General features: G+C 39.7%; 1 protein-coding gene across 3 annotated transcripts in view; it reads left to right on the top strand.

Annotated features, from left to right (window-relative positions):
• The window catches only part of TENM1 (teneurin transmembrane protein 1), a 3,721,864-nt gene that overhangs the window by 2,523,698 nt on the left and 1,173,839 nt on the right, over positions 1-24,327 (top strand). The window lies entirely within an intron of this gene.

Raw genomic sequence — 24,327 nt, forward strand, 5'->3', positions numbered from 1 at the left:
CAGCACTGCAACATTGCAGATGGGATGAAGATTGCATTGTTCCTGTCATGAATCACACACCATCATGCTAAGTTACTGCATACCACTGATATTAATGGTATGCAGTGACAGTTCTATTATTCTAGTATATTTTGTACCATTTATGAGTGACAAATGGTCATATCTTATTCATACATATAGAAAGTGAGAATGTAAGATGTAAGAAAATATTGCATAGCCCATCCAATCCCTCATCATTTTTTTCTGAGCTCTTTTTTTTAGAACTTCTACAAGCAAATGTTACACACAGCCCCAGAAGGTCACCTTCTCTTCTGTTCTGCATGCTGACACTACTGTGCCTGCCCAAATTACAAGTGGTAACCCCATGTTCCATAGCACTTAGGTTCATAGGAGGTTACTAGGCTAATGGCCCAAGGGCCCTTACAAGCCTAGCCAAGTTCAACCCTTGTTCTCTTAAGAGTCTAGATATGTGGTCTGTGCTATAAGCAAATCTAAATCAGCTGTGACTGTCCCTATCCAAGAGGGACACAGGTGAAGCCCCTGTGGTGAATTTACAGTTTCCCATCCAATCGTCCAAGTTATACTTAAAAAGGGTTAATGAGGGGCTCTGTTTAACCAGTATTGGAAGTTTATTCCAGAGGAGACACAACCTCTTGGAAACATATCTGTCTCTCCAGCATGTCCTCTTGATGTCACATGTTAGGTTAAGGTCCCTAGAGCGAGTGAATCATGTACCAGTTGACATACGAATGTGCAGTATTTCCATTAAGGCAGGACTAGAGGTTGCTCTGTATGCAGAGCACAGGTCACTTCTTAGCAGGCTATATGATATAGATTATAGTGACAGTGATTTCAGTCTGTCCATATAAGACATATGCTGGACCCTGAATTTTCTTCGTTAGTTACCTTGGTGGTCTCTCCAGTTGCTGCAGCTGCCTGATTAAGTACATACCAAAGAGAGTATTGTACTCTATTATTGGCCTGATGAGGAAAGCATACAGTGGGGTCATAACCTCTTTTATTCTGGAAGCTATGCCCTTGCATATGAGCTGAACCAACATAGAAGGCCTTTCTTACCAATGTGGAGACATGGTGATCAAAAGTAAGGTTGCTGTCAACCTCTGTGCCCAAATCTCTCTCCACTGATTTAGAGCTTATGGTATTTTATTAATATGGTAATCTGCAAGGACATCACCTTTGCCAAAGAGGATGATGATGCATTTTTTTTGCATTGAGTTTAAGACCATGTCTTTGACACCAATCCCTGGTTTGCATAAGTCCTTCTAGTAGACTGTTGGACTCAATGACTGGGCCCAGTTTGCAGTCATCAGCAAACTTTGTCTGCCACAGACCTTTTGTTTCTGCCTGTACTTCTGAGAAATAGAGTCCAAACAGTAGGTGTCCCAGCACCCATCTCTGTGGAACACCACTGGTAATGGGTCTGCTTCTGGAGGTGGACTACCCTATTTTGAATTTGTGTTCTATCGGTGAGCCAGTCTGCAACCCACCTGACAGTATATGGATTGACCCCCCCTAGCTTGATGAGTTTTTCAATAATGTCTGAGTAGGGGATTGTGTCAAAGGCCTAGGCCAAGTCTAGGTAGGCCATAAGCACAGATTTGTCTTCATCCAGGGTTTTGGTGACGATCTTAAAGAAGTCCACCAGGTTCAACAGGCAGGATCTCCCTTTAACGAAACCAAACTAGGTAGAGCCAAGTGTGTGAAGGTCTCCTATGTGCTTGTTGATAATGTCCATGATGATTCTCTCCATGACCTTGCAGATAAGGCTGGTTATGGTAATGGGTCTATAGTTCTCAGGATTAGTGGATGCACCCCCCTTGTGCAAAGGGATGACGGTAGCTGTTTTCCATTCATCGGGGACAAAACCAGTGCTTAGGCTGTAGTTGAAAAGAGTATCCAATGGTGTTGCTAACTCCTGTTTTAAAACATTGAGAATGCAGCTTGGGATGTTAGCAGGTCCCATAGAGGCTGTGTTTTTGACCTTAGAGAGAGCAGTTAAGACCTTTTTAGAGATACTATGTGGAGAGTAGGTGGTAGGAATGCTTTGGGGTATATTTGGCAGGGACAAGGGAGAGAAGTTCACTGAACCTATCTGCTAGTACGTTGGCTATTTCCATTGGTTCAGTATGTGGTACCATTCACTACCAGTTCAGTGCAAATCTGGGCTTTTCCTTTACTTTAAAGTTTTGGATGCAGCAAAAGAATGGCTTATGTTTATCCTTAGCTAGGGGTGCTAATCTAGATTTGTAGTTAGCTTTAGAGGACTTTACAAATGTCTTATTTGCTTGTTCAAGGTGAGAAGGGTATGCTTCCAGTTCTGAGATTGTTCCTTCTTGCTCTTAGACAGCAACTTCTTCCTCTTATTATATAACATGTTTATGGTGGATGTCCATCAGACAGGCTTGTTTTTTTCTTTTGGATCTTGCTTTGATCCTATCAGAAACAGTTAAGTCAATACAATTGTATAGATGCTTATACAATGCATTGGTGTATATCCCAATATAGGTGTCCTTGTCATCAGTGGGGCAGGAGCTTTGAAGCTATTAATGCCTTTTTGTAAGAGGCTGTAGTTGACTTTGGAGAAGTTTTTTAGCCTAACTTCTCCTGGGGGGAGGAGGGTCTAATGCTGTTGTTACTTAGAAAGAAACTGATTTATGATCAGACTTCACCCGAGAGGGCTGCACACTTGTGGTGGTGCACTATTGTACCATGTTGGTAAGTATCAAATCTAGAATGCTTGGGCCACTTGTGGGCTGCCAACTTTCTGCTCCAAGGCATTTGAGTTAACGAGGTCCAAGAACCTTTGGGTGAGTGCGTTTGTACACACATAATTTACTCAATCTATGAACAGGCATTTAAAGTCACCCATAACCTGGATGTTTGGTTATATTTTGAGTGACTGAAGTAGATCCAAGTGGATATCATGGTTCATGGAGGGGGATCTATAACTAATGATAACTTGGTGAGAGGTCTTTCCTGTAGTTATCTGGACATGGAGTAACTCTAGGGAATCATTCTGTTTAACCAATCTGAAGGTGTATTTATCTTTGATGAATATTGATACTCCTCCTTTAGTTTTCACTTGTTCATTTTATTTTCTGAATGTGTGAAAGGCATTATATCCTGATATGGCTGGGGTGCTCTCTGCAGCCTTGAACCAGGTCTCTGTGACTGCACAGATATTTGCATGTTCCAAGGTGAGGATTGCTTCCACTGTATGAATTTTCATATTTAGACACCTAGCATTTAGCAGCATAACCTTAAGGTTGTTTTCTGAGGATATTTTTACATCGGCAATTTTGTTTTTTATGATATTGCCTAGAAAGTCACTATTGGGGAGGGAGGAGCCTTAGCCAGTAGTGGAAAGCCCAGAGGTGACAGGTAGACACCACCTCTGGCAAAGCATCATGTTCTATCAGCCATATCATGCCAGGCTGAGAGGTATGGGATCCCCTTAGAATGACACCAGAAACTAAGCCAATTGTTGAAGTCAATCCTTTTTTGTCTGTATTGAGGCATCATCCTAGGTGAAGGTAGAATGCTGCTTAAAGCTAGGGACACACCCAACTGGAACACACAGTCAGAGAGCTCAGTAATGTCTCTCTTCATGTAGTCCAATGAGGTGTGTCTCAAGTTGTTCACACCAACATGGACTATGACAGAATCGCAACAGTACCTATTGTTAACAGACTTCGGTGCAGGTGTGATGTGGCGGATCTTGGCACCTGACAGACAGCTGACTGTGACCTTTTCCTTATCCATCCTGGTGAGTTGGACATCTGTGTCTCTCTCAGTTGAGTCACCTATGAGTAAAACATTTGATTTTGTTGTTTGCCTTAGAGGACTTATACTTGGCGACTATTCAGCAACCGAAATCCCATTAAGTCCACTGAAGTCCACCTCATTTCCCTCTGTAGTCACCTCTACAATCAAGTTAACCATCAATACAATACTTTTGCCCATCTTTCTTCCATAGCAGGCTGACCATTCCCACTACTATGGCCACTGACTTATTTGGATAAAAGGCCAATAGCAGTTATCCTCCAGCAAAATCATACAGTCATCTGCAAATAAATGCACCCCCCTGTTTGCCACACCTCCTGTCTCCCATTCTAACTTCCCCTACAGCCATTGCATTATCCATTCATTCGACAGAGGAAACACCTGTGGTTTCAAGGGACATGTCTGTCTCTTAACCAGCTGTTTCATTCTGTCTGCTGTCAAGATGATGTACCATAGCAGAAACAATGTCCCCACACCGTCCTCCCTTTCTTTTCTTTTCTTCTGTCACTACTGTCTATTGCTTTACTCCCATCAAACAGTTAACTGCCCCTTTTAAACCATTTTTACATATACCTACCCATCACAAAATAGATATTTCAAAGTGTAAAGCAAAATCTGGGATAATAAAACACCAGCCCACACTCCGTTAGTTTTACTATGCTAACCTTCCATATATACTTCAGTTCCTCCTCCGACATAATAGCAATGACATTGCATTCACATATACATAGTATTTTAATTTACTTACATGCTATACACCTAATCACTTCTAATCTCTTTTCTCTCTGCAGTTTCCAGTTTAAAACAGATCTAAAACAGTTTTATAACTCCTGTGATAACATATTCACATTGACAAGTCATACTCTATTTTTAAAACATATTCATTTCTACAGATTTATAAATGAACATTTCTCTGTAAATTTCTCTGTCCCCTAGTGTTACAACAGTCTATTATCTTTAGCTAATGTTTACACTTTTCAGAGATAGTACTGCAATACAATCCTTTCAAACACACACACACACACACTCTCCTTAAGTCACTGATTAAAATTCAGCCAGTGTTCATAAGTGCATTTAGCAGTCCTTGCATCTATCCAGTGCAAATCACTACCCTCTTTTATTTTCAGACTCTTCTGACTCTTCTTTTATTTCCTTTGTCATATACATGCCATCAAAAAGTCTGCTCCTTGTTGAGAGATAGATGACCCACGCTCAGAACATCATGCCCAATAGATCTCTGGCAAGCTGTCATGGCGGTAAGACTTTTTTAAGCATAACAAAGTGAATACTGTATTTTTTTCACTTTCTCTCTCTTACAAGGTTTATGCAGTCTTGGAATTGATATATATTGATTTAATTGTTGGTAATGGCAACAAAATGGTGGAAATCTAAAGAAGCAGAAAACTGAGAAAGAAGGGGAAAAGTGGAACAAGCTAAATGCTTGATGTATCTGTGAGATGTGGTTGAGGAGATGGGAAATCTTAAAGAAATGGTTAAAGTTGGAATCAGAGGTGTAACAGCCACATGGCACAAAGCATCTGGGATAGTATAGTATGTGACTGTGGAGTGTCAGAGAAACTGAAGAGTATGGCGTACAAATCAGTGGTGTCACCCATGCTTCTGTATGGTATGGAGACCTGGGCAGTGAAGGCAGTGCAGCTGACCCTACCCTCGCTATACTTCTAGAAGACTAATAGTAAATAACCACGGGACCGATGAAGAAATAAAGACCTCAGAGCAGAAGCCAAAGTAGCTCCAATTAATTAGAAGGACTAGGAGCACAGAATATAGTGACTCAGTGACGTGTAGGATAGTAGAAGACCATTTGGTAACGAACATTTGGAAGAGATAGGAAGAAGGTCAAAGAAGACAAAGACAAGCAACCAAGAGATGGATATACTGCATGACGGCAGACCTGTTGGAAGAAGAATGACTGTGAATCAAGAGAAGTGGTGACAGTAGATGCAGCACATTTAGTTCAGTTAGAAATGGGAAAAAGGGACTTATAAAGATGATGACAATAGTCAGTACATACTGCCGTATATGTAGTCTACAAGAAAGAAAAGTCTGCTGCCCATTTCATAGTGTGTGGTGACTCTCACCTTATGCACACATAGTCCATTATAGAGGTCTTATCTTAAGAAGAATATTAATTAGGTTACTGAGTTCTGCAAGCAGTCAGACTACAGCTGGGGTCACATAAGTCCAGGCATGGCTGGAACTGGTAGCAGCCTGGAGACCATTAATTTGATGAAAGCAAGACTAAGGGAAAGCTTATTGCATTTCAGATAATAAATAGCAAATTGGAAAAGGATTGCCTCACAGGGAATGGTTGGGTCTTACATTAGGGTGTTAGAGGTAAGAGACAATTCAAGAATAAAACAGGAAAGAAGTACTTCTAATTGATGTGGAGAACAAATGTATTATACTGGCTCAAGCAGTGGTCAACTGCTTGATGATGGAGGGATTTAAAACTAAGACAGCAGCCAGAGGAAGGGATGGAGAAGTACATTGCATAGAATGTGGCATGCAGGCCTAGCTGCATGAATGCTGGCCCATGCAGAAAGACACTAACTTTTTCATATGCTCCTTTTATGAATTCCATAATGAATTACGATGTACTGTTAACAATTAACATGTTTTGTTAGTTTGTGCTAAACTATTACACAGAGCTAATGGGAGAGTAATTTAAGAAAAACTAGGATGGCGATCTAATGTATATAGATATTTATCTAGTAATACAATGTGAATGAAGTCTTGCATTTTGCAGATATTTGAAAACTAGGTTTTCATGAGTTACATATTATGATTTTTTTTCAAATCTATTATAAGTATTTTATGTTTTAATAAACTATGCAGTGAGAATCACTATTGGAAAGTAGATACCTTTTCCCTGCTGAAGCAATTTGAGTACTACAGAACTCCGAATGATGTACTATTTCAGCTACATTAATATTAATTGTCTAAGATGGGCAGAACCCTTAGCACTGGTACTTTGTAATATTTGATTCTCATATTCAGTTGTCAGCTGAGTTGTTTTCTCTGCAGAGTTTACATGTCTCCCGTGTGTCTGCATTAGTTTCACAGAGCGCTCATCTTTCTTGCAGATTCCCAGACGTGCTGTAGATGAATTGGTGATTATCTAAAGTGCCTGAAGGGTATGGTGTTGTGGGATAACGTGTGTGTGGTATGTGTATGTGTGATGTGTGTATCTGTCTGCCTGTGCACAAACGTGTGTACATGCACATCTTGGAATGGATTAGCATCCCTTACAGGATGTGCTTCAGTGCCTTATGAGTGTCAGAATAGGCTGTATCCTCATGCCCCTCACTTGGGTAAGCAAGCAAATGGAAAATGAATGAAGGAATTTGCAAAATTTTCTAACCACCATATTCTTCATTTATGTTTTTTTAAATAAGCACATATAACTGCTCAGGATAAACAAATGCAGAAGTTTGCTTCAGTAATGAGAATTTGCTTTTAAATAGCATTTATTTCAGCATTTTCTATTGTGCAAGGTTTAACATTAATTGTACTGTGTGTCAAACATACTTAACTATTTATTTTTTAAAGATGTACTTTTATAGCTTTTAAAAGTTTCATTCCATACATACTTGACGATACATTACAGTAATGCTAATCAACAGTTTACTGTAGGACTAGATCTTAAACCTTGAAGTTAGAAAAATATTAAAATCTGAACATTGACAAGGCAAATGTAAGCAGTGGCAGGGACCATTCTACATGCTGCTTTCACAAACAACAGTGCTAGCACTCTAGAAAAGATAAGCATATTTAAAATACCTGAAAAATGCAAAACTCAAACATATATTAAATATATTCTTTCCATTCTGTTATATATTCTGAATGATTTGCTGAGATCTGTGCGAGAATGAATAGATGCTTGAATGAAATTTCATTTTAATCTCAAACCATTGTGTAATAACTCTCTGCACACTACCTGTAGTAATTTTGCAGTATATAACCACCAAAACTATCGGCTTCTACAGGCTTTGCATTTGCAATTAAATGCAGCGTCTGTATAGCATACATTAAGTTTATGCTACTTCACTTTCATGGTTGTTGCCAAACAGCATTCCAAAACATTTTCATTGAATTGTCTGCCTACTTGTATTACACGTTTTGAGCACTGTTTTGGTTGTAAATATACTTAATTGTACGATTATCACAAAAACAACATGCACTGCAGCCATTATGGGAAACATGTGGGAGGGCAGTGCACATAAGGGTCCTCTGCAGATTTTGAAACAACTGTTTTTCAGCAACATGTCTGGGACCCCAGGAGGAGACTTTCCTTATTGTAACCACACAAAAGTACAAAAACAACAATCTTAGACCACAGGTAAATCACTGCAAAGGCTCAGAATAATCCGAAGCTAAAACTTTATTAAAAAAACAATCATGTGAAGCGTTTTTCGTCCGGTAGCTTCGCCGAAGTCCAGTGAAGCTACTGGACGAAAAGTGCTTCAAATAATTATTTTTTAATAATGTTTTAGCTTCGGATTATTCTGAGTCTTTGCAGTGAATCACCTGTGAACTAACTTTCCTTATTGTGTCAGAATACTTGTTTCTATTTAGAGTGTTTTATCTACCAAACCAGGAGATGAAATTGATGAAAACATTCTCACAGTTTTAAAGGCATGGCAAATAAAGGTGATCATTTGGGTAGAGCAGTTACCTCTTTTGGAGTTCTGACAGTTCTGGTATTTGTGGTTGAGCTAATGGAATGAGAAATTCTGCTTCACAGGATTTGCCAAAGACAGAAAAAAAAATCAAGATATAAAATGATTCATTGCCTTTCTACACTGTTTATTTCCACTGCATTGTCTGTGTCCATCCCTGTACATCTCCTTGCTTTTTTGTTTTTGGTGTGTGTGTGTGTGTGTGTGTGTGTGTGTGTGTTACACATACTGGCACATACACACACATGCACATATAACTTTAGCAGAAATGACAATGATTTACTGACATTATTGTATTGGAGATGGTAATACCTTCTGAAAGAAAGTGTTTCAAAGCAATGCATGGGAAGAAAATTAGTTGATTGAATTTCTGTTTTGTTGAAAGATCAGCTGTAGAATCTATAAAATACTGAATTTTACATTTCTTGAGAAGAGTTGTAGTTTCTGACTATATTGTCATTCTTATGAGATGTGAGAGCTGCAGATAATGCAGACATTGTACATGAAGAAAAGGTGTTAATGTAAGCAAATCGTGAAGGTTATCTTTTTAAATGTAAGGTCATTCTGCCTCAGAGAGAAACTGAAAACCTGTTTATATAGGCATCATTACTGTTTCCTTCAAGGTCATTTGATCACAGAGTTGGAATAATAAAGTCCAAGTGTTGGAAACAAGATAACATTTTCCATTATTGTTATTTCTGATCTGTGTTCAAGTTAACGAATTTCACTTATTTCATGTTACAGAAAAAGATTCAGTGCACTGATTTTTCCTGAGTGTAAGGGTCGAACTCAAAGTTGCATTGCATAATATGTAAGTAGCTATGTGTAGTATGCGGGAGAGTTCTGATTGTTAAAACCCTTCCTGCACAGTAATGCAGCGAGGCTTTGTGTGTTGTCCAGTAGTGCAAGACATGATGTTAAGGAGGAAATGTGGTGGTGGCAAGGCATGTGCACCTATGCTAATAAGGACCATTAACTAAGTAGCTTGTTATGCTGTCCATTTATACTCGCGTAGCAGGAAGGCTCTAGATTGTGTAGTATGCAAGTTACTCTAAAGGACAGTGCATAGAGTAGGTGTAAATATAGGCTACTAGTTAGCATGTATCTGTGCAATGTAAAGGGATAATCTGTACAGGGGAAGTGGAATAGCTTCCCTCTGAGCATATTACTTGACCAGGTAAGTAATAATGAATGTGTGACTTTCAGTATGTATGTGGCTGTGTGTCCATGAACATGAGTGAGTAAATGATCACTGTGTGTGTTTGTATGTATGTATGCGTGTCCCGAATAGAACCAGAAAAGACTGGGACAGGACTATGAATCATTAGGCCCACCAGGCTTACAGCATCTTTTATCTTGGGGAGAGGGAGATCTTCAAATCACTAGCCATCAGTGATGATTAATGGTGTAGCAGAATAGCTTCTATCTGTGGTGGAAATATCGCCTCAATTTGGAAAGAGGAGAGGGAGACTGACTGCACTTCAACAGTCAGTTTCTTGGCTATTAAAGCAACTGTTAATCATGTATCAAAATAGCTGTCAAAGTGCACATTGGTATCTGACAGTGTTTTGTGTATGCAGGTATATAATTTGCAGGCATACCTGTTTGCATGTGTAACTGGCACCTCTGTGTGCGTGAGTGTGTGTGTGTCACTGCTGAGTAGAGATCTGTCTCTATGCATGGTCTTTGTCATAAAGTAAAACAGGCTGGTTAGAGAATCATGTGTGGTGTAGATCTGCACATATGATCAGTTCATAGTCATGTACATTTCTGCTTAATGAGAGATGTTACACTAGAAAGACTGTGTTGACTATAATTGTTTAATATCAGAGCAGAGCAGCTATACCTGCTAGGTGCCATGCACGTTACCTTACAGAATGCCTGCCTATGAATTCCAGTCTATATTTCAATTATGCAAATGTAGTTAAATTACTTTCACAATTGTTCTTTCAGTTAACACTACCAATACAATTTAATCATGTCAGCTTACAAGGCAAGAATGCACCCATATGAGAAAAAATATTTTTGCGTTATGTGGCACCTACCAGCTCAAAGCAGTCTTATGATTTTTCAAGTCATAGTGGTTCACTAAATCATGACTTCACAACTGTAGGGGTTAATGCCTGTCTTCCTTTGCTCAGGGCAGTCCCAGTAAGGGCAATTGTGTCCTGGATAACACAAAGACACAGAAACGTTTCTTTTATATGACAGAAATGTATTCAAAATGCTTTTTGGTTTGCAAACTCTCCTTCTATAGATCATGTAGGGCTTTTCCTTTGAGCTGTATTTGGGCTACGTATCCTCTGAAACACACTCTGTTTCCAAATGGTAAACTAACTTTTAGTCTGTTCTGAAGAGGACTGTTCATCTTGACTTGACCAACTTGTTTAGAGCAAGAGACCCAGAAACATTAGGTCCAGGTATTTGAGTCAGTGGGACTGAGGCAGGTACGACATGTCTATACTTGGGTCCAGGTATGTGAGTCAGTGGGACTGAGGCAGGTGCGACATGTCTATACTTAGGTCCAGGTATGTGAGTCATTGGGACTGAGGCAGGTACGACATGTCTATACTTAGGTCCAGGTATGTGAGTCAGTGGGACTGAGGCAGGTACGACATGTCTATACTTAGGTCCAGGTATTTGAGTCAGTGGGACTGAGGCAGGTATGACATGTCTATACTTAGGTCCAGGTATGTGAGTCAGTGGGACTGAGGCAGGTACGACATGTCTATACTTGGGTCCAGGTATGTGAGTCAGTGGAACTGAGCCAGGTATGACATGTCTATACTTAGGTCCAGGTATGTGAGTCAGTGGGACTGAGGCAGGTACGACATGTCTATACTTAGGTCCAGGTATTTGAGTCAGTGGGACTGAGGCAGGTACGACATGTCTATACCTAGGTCCAGGTATGTGATTCAGTGGGACTGAGGCAGGTACGACATGTCTATACTTAGGTCCAGGTATTTGAGTCAGTGGGACTGAGGCAGGTACGACACGTCTATAATTTCACCTTCACTAATTTTCTTCCTGCTTAACAATATAGATCTCAGCTGTGGGCAGATGTTCTTAAAATATGTGCTACATTATGAGCTCACAGTGGTTTACTGGATGTGCTATAGCACTTTAACATCCCTAATGACAGCCCAAAAAGCTCAGTAAGAACTCACAGAACATGGATATGTGAGAAGCTATCTTGAGGTATTCATTGCCACTGCCTTTTCATGGACAACCATATCGTGTGCATTTTCCTTTTGTTAAGCCTTTAGTCTTTAAATGAATAGACCCCAATACACTACAAGTATGACTTCTGAATATTGTACTTTGTGTAGGGTGTGCATCTATGGTTTTATTGTTCATGAAGATGGCAGCAGTAACTTTTTATTAATAGGAAGGGTAGACCATGTTTGTCTTTGCATTTTTTGATTTCATAGTCGTGCGCTATCACCAACTCAGGATGATGGGACATCCTATGGATGAGACTTTAAACCGAGGATCCAAATGTCTGAATTTGTGAAAGCTCAGATAGATGTAAATGATCTCATTGAAAAGAGTCAAGGGAACTTTATTATATCCTTATATTACATATGCATTTGATTATAAATAAACATACAGGAATGTCCAAGATGAGAATATTTCCAAAAAATATTAAACAATAGTCATTCTGAACATGAAACCCATAAATAAGTTAGAGTCATCGTAAACCCATATGTATACCCCTTTCCAACTCTTTTGCCATAGGCACAGCCTTAATAAGTTCAGAATCGAATCCTTTAACTTGTATATTAACTCTTCATATTACTTAACCATAATGTCCAGACTGCACTGATTAATAATTCAGCTATAATTCCTTTATCTTTTCTCTATCTTCAGTTTCATGTAGTGTGTATTTGTCAGACATTATATTTTTCTAAAGTCATTGTGTGAAAAAATGCAAATGGACTTGTGGCTCAGAGGAATAAAGCCCTGCAGTGCCCAGAATTCCCATGCTCAGTTAGTGGCATTGGCACTGCAGGGGCCACAGGGGTTGAATTGGAGGGAGCTGTTGATATCGGATCACCTATCCTTGGTAAAGGAGGCAGGCTAGGATTGCTGCAATAAACATCATATGAGCCTGGTCAGCTCTGTGCTGCACAAGCAGTGAGCTGTATAGTTGGGAGGCCATGCATGTGAAAAGTCTGCATGCACTTCCCGATGGCAGCAATCGGGGATCTGGCAAGGCTACCATTGGTGGGTGGAAGGTAGGGCACACTTCCCACTAGCATTCTGATACTGCATCAACATTCTCACTGTCCTCACTGGCCCTAGATGTGGGTCAGGTTAAGCCCGGGGAAAGTAACGTGGGTTTGGTAGACCCAGTGAATGTGGTGAGGAGCTGGTGTCAGCATATGGTTGTGGGGAGATTAGCCATAGTGTGAGATATCTCATTATTGTACTGATGAGTATTTTTTCCAAATTACTTTAAACCTAATGCAGTTTACTGAAGCATGAAACATAACTTTATTCAACGTGACATATGATGCACCTTCATTCTTTATCATATTCATATTTCATCAGTCCCTTTAACTGGCAATTTTTCAAACATTAAATACCACAAAAAATCTTAAATTTCTTATATATCCTACATTCTGTTTTATCTTTCTTTAAGAAGTCTTTTGTTGTCCTTACTTAAATTCTCCAATGGTCTCTCATAAACATATTTATTTATAAGTTTTGTAGCATAAATGTCTTTGCAGTAGAGTTTCAGTTGTATTCAGTTTCCAAGTTTTAATTTGCTGTACGTATTCTCCTATGGTCTTACTCGTATTTTCTTTCTTCCTTTTCTAATTCATTAAACATTTCCATATGTATTTGCATTTTTCCTGTTTAATATACCCTGCTGGGCCATTCTCATTGTTGACATCTGTTATAAGTTTAACAATGCTAGCTGGACAGTAGGGTTAATTATACCCAAACCGCTTTTCTCATTATTTATTTATTTTTATTTTTACAATTGTTTACAGGGGAGGTCCGACTGGGTGGGCCTGCCTGTTTTCAGTGGTGGCTCTGGGAGAAAAGCTCCATGCAATATGACAATCACGAAACATATAATAATGATAATAATAACAATGATAACAATGATAATAATGATAACAATGATAACAATGATAATAATGATAGTAATGATAATAATGATAACAATGTTAATAATGATAACAATGATAACAATGATAATAATGATAATAATGATAACAATGATAATAATGATAATAATGATAATAATAATACAAAAAGACAGTGAAAAGGGAAAGCTTACAACAATTTAGAAAAGAAGCTAGCAATTTTGTTGGAAGATTCCTGTAGGAGTATTAGTAGTAAAGTAAATAAATGAGATTATTTATAACATTGTTAAACATAAGAGCAGTGTTTAGCTGGAAGACTTAATACATAATAAAAATTGTTAGAAATGATATGGGTGAGAACGATGTAGTAACAGATATATAGAGGAGAAATGGGACTAGAGTGGTCTTAAGGGCGTTAACCTTGGTCTGAGCATGTGCTTATCCAAGATTTGGGTAGGTAGCATTTTAATTGACATTTGAAACTGAATTTGTTTGTCTGTGTCCTAACTTCGAGTGGGAGGGAGTTCCACATTTGTTCGATAGCGCAAGAGTAAACGGAATCACCTAAGTTATACCTACTTTTGGATACTTCTACCAGACCCTTATTGGTAGACCTTAGCTGATGGTTGTTGGAGTAATGGTAGATTAGGCCATATAGGGCTGAGGTTTTGTTTGGGGTAATAGAGAATTTGGTGAGCTAGGGTACGTTGATGCAGAGTAAGTAAGTTTGGTAGTTCAGTCCAGGACAGTTTTTGAAGGGCTAGACAGTGGTGAGATCTGTAAGAGAAGTCTGTAGCAAATTTAGCTATCTTGTTATAACAAGTGAATAGCTTGTTTAGATCACATTTATTTAGGTTAACAAGGATGGGAGAAGCATAGAGTAAAGTGGAGATTAAGTGGGTTCTGCTATGGTAGTTTTACTATTGTAGGTCAGGTATTTTTTACATCTGTATTGAGTGCCTAGTTTTTTGTGCACTTTTGTTATGGTTTGAGCTATGTGTTGGTCAAATTTCATGTTTTGGTCGATGATAAAACCTAGTAGCTAGGTATGTGCAACTGCTGTGATGGGTGTGTTGTCAGAGGCAATAATTGGGAAAGGGGAATGGGGTCTATAGCTTTGGAAGGATGAAAGAGCATAAGTTATTTTTTTTTTATTGGGGTTGAGTATTAGTTGGGAGTCTGCTAACCAGGTTTCAACTGTGTTAAAGGATTCTTGGATAATTTTCTGTAGAACTTGGAGAGAGGGGGCAGTGGAGTTCAGGGTCGAGTCACAGGCGTATTGTACTAAGCTTGCATGAAGGGTGGCTTTGTAGAGCTTAATTGTGAATATTGTGAAGAGCAGGGGACTGAGTATAGACCCTTGAGGCACACCTAGGGTGATGGAGAGAAGAGGGGATAGATTATTCTGCCATTTAACAGCCTGTTGTAAGTTAGAAAGGTAGTCTTTAAACCATAAGAGAGCAGAGTTATTTAGTTTTAATTCTGAGAGTATAGCCAATAGATTGCTTTGAGAGACTGTATCAAATGCTTTTGAGAGGTCTAAAAAGACAGTTGATACCATATTGCATGCATTTCTCTGTTGATTGATGAGATTAGTGAAGCTGATAAGGGCAGTGGTGGTGCTGTGGCCAGGTTGGAAAACATGTTGAGTTTTGGGGTTGTTAGAGAGAAGGTATTTTAGTATTTGGGAATGTATGCATTTTTTAAGTATTTTTGAGAGCGGGGATAGTATTGCTATTGGGTGGTACATGGATAACTCAGTTGAGTGTCTACCTTTGTGTAAGGTATTATATGTGAGATTTTCCAGAAGACTGGAACTTTTTGCTTGGAGATTGACCTATTTATGATCATGGAGAACAGGGTATGAGATAGCATTGGGTGCAATTTGTAAGTATTCTGCTGGTAGTTGATCAGCAGCCAGGGTAGTGGATTTTAATTTGGATGGGTAGCTGAGGATTGTACTGGTCAGGACTCCTCATGTTAGAAATCCTTCCTTCCTTCAGACAAGGTTACCTTTCTAGCTCTGTACTTCCAAAAGCTCCTTCTCAAGAACCACCTGCAAACTATAGAGTTCCTCAGAGCTTTGGGCTACATGGCCTCTTGCATCCTCATGATCCCCATGGCCAGACTACATATAAGGAAGCTGAAATGGCACCTCAAAAATGGATTGTGCCAACATTCTAAATCCCTCAGTTTCCGGATGAAGCTTCTCCCTTGTCTCAGGAAAGAGTTTGCCTGGTGGACCCAAGCATGCACCTCAACTCATGCCTTTCATTCAGGTTCATCTCTCAGGATCAAACTGTAACCACTGATGCCCCGGAAATACCCTGGTGAGCCCACTATAACAACTTACAGACTCTCAATGTACATGGACTCCCAATTCAAGTGCAAACATAGCCTTAAAAAACTGATGAAAGTCCAAAAATGTCTGCCTTCAAAGACAAGTGGAAACCAAGAGTACTCCTGATAAAGACAGACAATACCATGGTTATGCGGTGCATAAACAAGTGGGGGGGTGACTCTTACCCTCTTTGTTGTCTAGCCATGGACCTTTGGGAAACTACAAACTCCCTAGGTCTACACCTCATGGCTCAGTACCTACCAGGAGAAAACTATCAACTGGCAGATCTACTAAGCAGAAACCTGAGAGACCCTCATTAATGTCAACTGTTTTAGGGAATTTGTCTCAGCATAGCCAAAGAAGAGGGTGTGCCACAGATAGACATTTTCACCACCAAAGAAAAAAGAAAAACTCAGTCAAAAATATTTGCTCAAGGATCATAACAAGGTCAGCCTGGAATACAGATGCAGTCTCCTTCCCCTGGACAGTCTTATATCTTTTTGCCTTCCTCCCAATGCACTTGATCCTAGGGTACTGCTAAAGATCAGGGAAGAAGAGCCAAGGATCATTCTAATAGTCCCAGATTGGCCAAGGCAGCACTGGTATTCTCTGATGCTATTTCTGAGCAAGAAAGAACCATGGTTGCTGCCCCAGTGAATGGACCTATTAACACAAAGCAAGGGCACCATCATATACCCAACTTGAACACACTTAAATTGACAGATTGGATGATAGCTCATGTGATGATATGGGCAAGTGCCAGCATAGCCATCTGGAGTTCTGTAAAGAATGATATGTCTTTTGAATATCAAACTAATTTATACAAGATACTTGTGTTACAAATGTATTAGAACTGTATGTCATTTGTATATCAAACTGATTTTGTACAGATGCGTGTGCTGAAAATGTATTTGTGAGCTTTGCTTGTGTTGAAATGCATCAACCGTGCACCCTACTGAAATGAAGAGATGTGTACATGCATTTTTGTAGCTGAATTAAATGTATATGTTTTAATAGATGAGACTGGCACAGCAGAAGTTAACTTTAAGAAAAATAAGGGAAATGTAAATGAGCTGTTAAGCCATTAAGAGGCACCCCACAGTGCTGAATAGGACTGGAGACAATGGGTCTGGGGAAGAGCCTTTGTCCATTAGTTCAGTGAAAAGAGGCAAGGCCCCAGGCACTGCCATTAACATTTGGATGTGTATTGTGGCCATCTGAGCTAACTTCCTGTCTCAACTTCAGAGGGGAATACTGTGAGAATCTAGAGTCAGGTGACCAGATGAGGCCATTCTGCCAGATATCTTGGAAATTATATTTTATATATTACAGATATAAACCTCATAGTATTCAGTACTCTATTTGGGAAGCCTGACTAGAAAGACTCTCACCCACAGCACATTGCCTTGTGGTAGTAAGTAACTTAATATATATTCAGTACTTTCATGTACTTTTATTATTTATTATTAAATATATTTAAAACCTTTATTGTGGCTGATCCTTGTAGACAGTATCTAACCTTGGAGAGTGCTTATATTTATTTGGTGAAACTGTGTGGGCTACTCCAGAAGGCCTAGCTATCTGGTGAAATACCACCATTTATATTAGTATTAATATTGCACAGTATAATTGGACACCTTTTTAAGAGCTTTATAGTAACTGACTGGTGGCAATGATAAGTACCTTATAGTCTGGGCAAAGTTGGTAGAGCAGGTCAAGTGTGTGTGTATGGTTGTGTGTGTCAACTACCTGGGGCAGGGACATGAAGCACTGGGTTTACAGACAGGGTGCTGGAGGACTTGGCTTGGACTCTCGGCAGAGGACCTAACCCTACATCTGTACCAGTGGGAAGCCTTACTAGGCCCTGGAGGGAGACAGATATAGAGACATCCAGATCCTGAGCTGAGTGTCTTCCCCGTGTGCTCTTAAGGGAAATTGTACTTGATGCAGAGGTCTGCATCTGGAAATACTAAGTGTATCCACTTGTATTTCACGTGCGCATCCCTCTCCCCTGTCAGTGGTGAGGACTCATGCTCCTTGATTTCTGGCCTAGCATGGGGATGACACACATTGGTAACAGTGGGGGACATAACACCTTAACCTCCTAGAAAGAGGGAATCCCTCAACAAACAGTTCGTGGACATTCTGAAAGAAGCCAGTAGACCTAGCACAAGAAAATCTTATTCCACCAAATGGAAGAGATTCACTATATAGTGCAGACAAAAAGGACAGAGCCCTCTGATCTTTTTATACTTATCAGGACTTTTTGTCAAATAACTTTCTTATCACTCTATCAAAATTCATGCTTCAGCAATTTCAGCTTATCTGCCTACTCAACCCCTCTCTTCACCCATCCTATCATGAAACAGTTCCTGAGAGGGTTATCCACATTTGACCCCTGAGGAAACCTCCTGTTACCTTATGGGATCTCAGTTTCATTCTGGAGAAGCTTACCTTTCAAGCCAGCTTTTCCACAGACATTAAATTCCTGACCTGGAAGACAGCCTTCCTGCTAGCCATTACTTTGGCTGGAAGGGTTTGAAAAGTTCAGACCTTTATATGTGTGTGGAACCTTTCATCACTTTCCACTCAGTCACAGTCTCTCTTAGTACCACCCCTTCCTTTATGCCTAAATTGGTTACAGAGATGTCTTTAAACCAGACCATCAACTTGCCTACATTCTTTCCTAACCAGCAAACCAAGAAGGATAGAATCCTCCATACTTTGGATGTGCATAGACAATTACATTACTACTTGGACAAAACAAAAATGTCAGAATGTCTGACCAGATTTTTGTGGCCTTTGCATGTAGCTCTGAGGGGGGATACCTGTTTCTAAACAATCTATCTCCAAATGGATCTCGCACTGTATGTCGTTTTTCTGCAGCCATCACAGAAAGAAACCACCAGACCTTGTGATGTCACACTTAAAGGGGTGGCCACTAATAACATCTTGGAAGCCTCTGCTTAGCTTCACCAAACATTATCATCATCCAACCTTCAAGTTCAGAGTGGGGTTTGCCCCTGCCATCTTGCAGGGCATCCTTTCTCTCCTTAAACTCTCCAAGCACTCTCCTTTCAGTTTTGGGAGTCATCTCATCAGTTGTCACTGCAGCAGTGAAACACACAGAACATAGTACAGTTGTGTATAGTTTTGAGTGTGAACATAGTACAGTTGTGTATAGTTTCGAGTGTGAACATAGTACAGTTGTGTATAGTTTCTAGTGTATTTACTGTTGCGGTATTCTTTCCCTCCCTCCCTCCTCCTTCTCTTCCCCAGTGGGATTTGGGTGATTATTCTCCCCTCTAGTTCCAGGTTGTTCCCTCCTGTTCTGCACATATTCTGGATATTCTGAGCTAAGACTCTTGACCTTATGGTCCTGCTAGGGTGCTCCTATGTTTTGGTTTCAAGAAAGTATTGAGGATATGGCACTGGCTGACTCTCTTTATGCCAATATGTCATGACTTCGGTCAAGGCATCCACTGGCTTCAGGAGGAAGAAAAGGTTCTCTGGTAATCAGGCCAGCCAAGGGCTTCCTTGGCAGGAAATCCCATCAGTTATGACAGCAACAGTAAATACACTTGAACATCTACATATATGGTAAGAGTAAACAACTCTATTTTTCCTGCTTTCCCCACCTATATTTAATACCTCATCATATTCTTATCATTTTTGTTTACTTAATGTTAATTCTACTTCTCTTAATATATTTTCTAGTACACTAATGACTTTTTCCATCAAATTATTTGTTCCAGTAATGATGGTTAAGTCATTTGCACATGTAATACATAAGGACAGTTTTATTCCATCTTCTCTTACCCATCTAACCACCTTGAACTACATTCTTCTGTTACTATACTAACAAGTAATCTAAAAAGGATCCCACTAAAAGTGCACTCTTGTTTAATTCTCTTGCCTGTTACCCAACCATCCATTTATTAAAACTGTGTTCTGTGTATACTGATGCATTTTATTATTATTTGAATTTTATTACTAATGTTATAACTTTTTCATTCTCCCCACATTCCCTCATAAACTATTGAGTTGTGTGCTTTCTCAACATTACGTATCATTAATTGACCATCACCTTTACTACTGTTAATAATATCAATACATTCACATACCATTAGTAAGCATATCTTTGATATTTTTCCATTTTACTCAAAAACTATATCATTACAAACTTTTTATAAGAGATTGCTCATTCTTTCTTAAAAAAAAAAATATATATATATATATATATATATATATATATATATATTAAAATAAGTGTTAGTTAGTTTCTCATGTCCTCTCTAATTCTTTTTTTAAAAAATAAAACTTACAATTCCGTAACATATTTACTCTTCCTGAATATGTTTATGCAACTATTCATTTAAAACTCTCAGAAAGCTTTTTTGATGAACTTCCATGTTCTTACAAAAATCATTGAAAACAATTACCTTGGTGATGTACCTGGAGAAACCTTTGCTAAAACTATGCACATTCTTAATTCTTTTTCCAAATACATACCAGGATCAGATTCTGAAAGACATCATATCAGAGTAAGTGACTTACTCTGTTGTAAGCCTGCCCTGATTCCAAAATACTTGCTCTGAGTGTTACTTGCTGTTGTGTATTACATAATATTATGTGATCTGTAAACCTATTTCAGGGGAGCATTTTTCTGTGTGTCCTTATCTTGTAAGAAACTCAGGAAATGTCAGAAAACAAAGGAATGAAGTTGAGGTCAGAATGCTTCCTATGTTAGATTCATAGGAGGTTACTAGGCTATTTGGCCCTAGGGCCTTTATAAGCCTAGCCATGCTATACCCTTCTTCCCTTATGGACCAAGTCGTATGGTCTGTGTTTGCAGCATGAGTCTATGATCAGTACTGACTTCCCTTATAAAAGAGGGACAAAGGTGAGACCCTTGGGTTAAATTTACAGTCTCCCAGCCAGTTGTCAAAGTCATGCTTTAATAGAGTCATGGAGGACCTCTGTTTTGCTTGAATTGGGATTTTGTTCCAGAGGAGAGGCAATCTCTGAGAGACATATTTCTCTGTCCAGTATGTCCTGTTAATGTCACAGGCTAGGTTAAGATCCCTACAGTGAGGGAAGTTTGTCCCATTTGACTTTCTAATGTGCAGCATTTCCATTAGGGCAGGTTCTGAGACTGCTCTGTAGGCCAAGGACACGTCACCTCTCAGCAGCCTATAAGATACAGAATACAGTGACAGGATCTTCAGTCTGTCCATGTAGGTCATGTGTTGAAGGCCCTGAATTTTATTGGTGAGAATCCTCTGAAGTCTCTCCCGCTGCTGCAGGTGTCTGGTGAGGTACATACAGAAGGGAGTGCCATACTCTATTAGTGGTCTAATGAGGGATGACTACAAGGGAGTTTATAACATCCTTAGCTGTGGATGCGATGCCCTTACTTATGATATGTGCAACATAAAAGGCCTTCCTTACCACTGTGGACACACCGTGATCAAAGTTAAGTCAACCTGTGTTTCCAAATCTCTTACCATTGGGTTTGAGCTAAGGCGGTACTTTTAATATTGTAATTTGCAGAAACTTCCCCTTTGCTGAAAGGGATGATAATGCATTTTTTGCATTTAGTTTAGGTCCATGGCTTTGGCACCATTCATTTGTCTATGTAAGCCCTTTTTGTAGTATGTCAACATCGTTGGGGGACTCGATGATTGCACCCAGTTTGCAGTCATCGGCGAAACTTGTAAGCCACAGGCCATGTGTTTTCACCTTGACTTCTGAGAAATGGATTACAAACCTTAGGGGGCCCAGCACAGATCACTGAGATACACCACTGGTAACTGGTCTGCTGGCAGAGGTGGAATCCCCAACTTTGACTGTATGTGTTCTGTCGGTGAGCCAGTTGTCTACCCATCTAGTGATGTAAGGGTTAATTCCCAGATAGGTGGGTTTCTCAATGATACCCGAGAGAGGGATTGTGGCAAAAACCTTGGCATAGTCAAGATAGGCTGTATGTACTGTTTTGCCTTCATCCAGGGCTTTGTTGGCATTCTCAAACAAGTCCACCAGGTTTAATAAGCATGATCTACCGTTAACAAAGCCAAACTGGGTCGGGTCAAGAGTTTGAAAGTCACCTATGTCTTTGTTGATAAAGTTTATGATTATTCTCTCCATGGCCTTGTAGATAAGGCTAGTTAGGCTTATGGGTCTATAGTTCATAGGGTTGGTTGAAGGACTCCCTTTGTGCAATGGAATTACTGCTGCTGCTTTCCACTCTGCTAGGACAAAGCCATTACTTAGACTGTGGTTGAAGAGAGTGCCAAGCGGTTCTGTTAGGTCCTGTTTAGACCATTTAGTAGGCTGCCTTGTGTGTTATCCGGTCCCATACAAGCTGTGTTTTTGGCCATGGAGAGCACAGTTATGACCTGCTCTTTTGAGATACTAGGTAGAGGATTTGGTGATAAGTACACTTTGGGGTATGTTTGGTGGGAACGGGGGGGGGGGGTAAGTTTGCACCAATTCTGTCTGCTAGCAGGTTGTCAGGGTCAGTATGAGTGGTCCACTACTAGTTGGGCACAAAGCTGGGCCTTCCCTTTTATATTTCTGATGTAGCTAAAGAATGCTTTGTGATTATCCTTAGCTAGGGATGCTTCTTTAGCTTTGTAATTGGCTTTAATGGACTTTACAAGATATCTAATTTGCTTGTTCAAGCTGTGGAGGACGTCCTCACTCTGTTGAGTCAGTTCCCTCTTAGACATTAGTTTCTTCATCTTGTTGTATAACCTATTTATGCTTGAGGTCCACCAGGGTGGCTTGTTTTTTTTTGTGAGGACCATTTTTGATCCATTCAGGTATAGTCGAGTCTGTATGTTTGTACAGGAGTTTAGACAAGGCATTTGTGTACCCCTTTGTATAGCAGTCATTGTTGACAGTGGTAGCAGGGGATTTGAAACTATTTATGCCATCAGTTAGCTTTGGAAAAGTTTTTCATCCTTTTTTGCTTTTGGGGGGGGGGGATTCAGGTATGATCATAACTTTGAACAAGACTGATTTATGATCAGACCTTACCAGGGAGGGGATCACACAGAGGGGCTAGTGCAGAGACCCCCTATGTTGGTGAGTACTAAGTCTAGTGCATTCAAGCTCCTTATGGGGGTGCAAGATATCTGTTCCAGAGCATTTTTATTAAAGTCCAGGAACCTATGGATGAGCAAGTTTGTGCTCATATGACTCCCAGTCGATGGAAGGCTAGTGAGTGACTCAAGTAGGTCCAGGTAGGCAGAGTGGTTCTCGTGGTTCATGGTAGGGAACCTATAACTAACAATTATATGGAAGGGATTCTACCTACAGTTAGACATGGAGTAGCTCTAGGTAGTCATACTATTTGACCAGTCTTGAGGTGTATTTGTCTTTAATGAAGATGGATACACATCCGCCTTTGGTTCTTTCATCCTCGTTTTGGGGTCTGAATGTGTGGAAGGCATTGAAGCCTTGCATGGGTAGTTTGCTCTCTGTGGCCTTGAACCATGTCTCTGTGACTGCACAGACATCAGCATCTTCTAAGGTAAGAAGTGTTTCCAGTGACTGCATTTCTGATTTAGACTCCTTGTATTAAGCAGCATAACCTTCAGTTTGTCTCTAGTGGATTTGTTTACATCGGAAATTTTGTTATTATGACATTGCCTAAAAAAGACTGGGGGGGGTAAGTACCTTTGCCAGTAACTGAAAGTCAAGAGGCGACAAATGAAGACCATCTCTGGCAAAGCAGCATGGTCTGTAGACCATATCTTCCCAGGCTGACAGATACTGGATCCTACTGTATTGATACCAGAAGCTAAGTCAATTGTTGAAGTCAATCATTTTTTGTTTATATTGAAGCATCATCCTGGGTGAAGGTAGAATGCTGCTTAGGGCTAGAGGTATACCTGCCTGGTCGACAGTGGCAGCTGATATCCAGGGCGCGTAGCTTGAGATTGCTGTATATAATCTGTTTTAGGATTTACATCCCTATGCACCCGACAAAACAGCTTCTTCTATTGTGTATCTTAAATATTGTAGTCATTGTCTGAAAAAAAATATTTTGCATTGGTGGAGCATAATGCAGTAACACTCATCATGCACAAAGAGTTGAGTAGTACAGGATGTGAACCATCTGGTGTTACAATATCATTTAATAATTTAATTATTCTGATTATTTATTTATTTGTTTGTTTACAATTTCAGGCCTAGCCTGAGTTGTGAAATACAGCAAGTAAAACAGTAGGATACAACAAGTAATCTGCCTTTATGGAAAAAGGATGGATTAGGGGTACATAATTTAAATTAATATGGTTTATAACATTAAGCAAGTAAGATAAGTCAACCGATTATCAAATAGTTATACACCAAGAATGTGTACTTTGGTAGG

Source organism: Protopterus annectens, chromosome 13.part0 (genome assembly GCF_019279795.1).
Source record: "Protopterus annectens isolate FY-2018-M chromosome 13.part0, PAN1.0, whole genome shotgun sequence".
Classification (NCBI taxonomy): domain Eukaryota; kingdom Metazoa; phylum Chordata; order Ceratodontiformes; family Protopteridae; genus Protopterus; species Protopterus annectens.